Here is a 1300-nt window from a genome sequence, read left to right as displayed (position 1 = left end):
TAGCCTCTTCTCTACATCTCCAGTTGGCAGGAAGCCTTAGGATTGAACGATTGCGTTGTTACAGTGCAAAGTATACAACGCTGCGCAGACCGCCGGCCAATGCGATTTAAGCAGCGTGCAGTCGTTGAGCTCTTGACAGCAGAAGGTGTCACCCCAAAGGAGAGTCATCAGAGAATGAAAGCAGAATGAGATTTTCACTCTGCAGTGGAGTGTGCGCTGATATGAAACTTCCTGGCAGATTAAAACTGTTTGCCCGACCGAGACTCGAACTCGGGACCTTTGCCTTTCGCGGGCAAGTGCTCTACCAACTGAGCTACCGAAGCACGACTCACGCCCGGCCTCACAGCTTGGAAGGAAGGAGACGAGATACTGGCAGAAGTACAGCTGTGAGGCCGGGCGTGAGTCGTGCTTCGGTAGCTCAGATGGTAGAGCACTTGCCCGCGAAAGGCAAAGGTCCCGAGTTCGAGTCTCGGTCGGGCACACAGTTTTAATCTGCCAGGAAGTTTCAGAGAATGAAAGCAGTTTATGGCGATTGTGTTGGTGTGAGTCCTGTGCGCCGTTGGGCGAGTAAAGTTTAAAGATGTCGAGGCGGGAACATCTGGCCTGCGTGGCAAACAAAGAGTAGGACATCCTGTGTGACAGCAACCACCGAGTTTCACAAGCAAAATGTTGACAGATTGATTCAGGACTATCGTCGTATCTTTCAGAGAGAAATTGCAAGCACAATCGGCATTTCACAAGAACGTGTGGATCACATTAATGCTTTTCTTGGCTATCGGAAGATATGTGCACGACGGGTACCCCGGATGCTGACTCCTGAAATGACAGCGTACAGACTAGAAATTTGCCAGGAAATCCTCTCGCGTTACGAGAATGAAGGTGACGCCTTTCTCCATTCAATCGTGACAGGAGACGGAACGTGGGTACACCATTACGACCCGGAGACGAAACGTCAGTCTATGGAATATCGACAAAAAGCCTCGCCCCAGAAAAAGAAATTCAAGACGCAGCCCTCCTCTGGAAAAATCGTGGCCACAGTGTTCTGGGACGCAGATGGTGTTATCCAATGTTGATTTCCTTGATCGTGAAAAACCAATGAATTCGGAGCGTTACATCACAACGCTAAGAACTCTGAAACGACAGCTAACAAGGGTTCGAAAGGAAAAGGGAAATGTTTTCCTGCAGCATGACAATGCCAAACCACGTACTTCACGTGTCACCACAGCAGAACTCCAAAGACTGAATCTCACCACCGTACGGCATCCTCCATACAGTTCAGATTTTGCACCGTCTGACTTCC

The 1300-nt window shown here is 49.6% G+C and overlaps 1 non-coding gene across 1 annotated transcript; it reads right to left on the bottom strand.

Moving 5' to 3' along the window:
• Window positions 1-249: 249 nt before the first annotated feature.
• Window positions 250-324, bottom strand: Trnas-cga (transfer RNA serine (anticodon CGA)). Its single transcript has one exon. It is a non-coding gene; the product is annotated as a tRNA-Ser (tRNA).
• Between the last annotated feature and the right edge of the window lie 976 nt (window positions 325-1300).

The sequence above is a fragment of the Schistocerca nitens genome, chromosome 8, assembly GCF_023898315.1.
Source record: "Schistocerca nitens isolate TAMUIC-IGC-003100 chromosome 8, iqSchNite1.1, whole genome shotgun sequence".
NCBI classification, from domain to species: domain Eukaryota; kingdom Metazoa; phylum Arthropoda; class Insecta; order Orthoptera; family Acrididae; genus Schistocerca; species Schistocerca nitens.
This window is presented reverse-complemented; position numbering and strand designations above follow the sequence as displayed.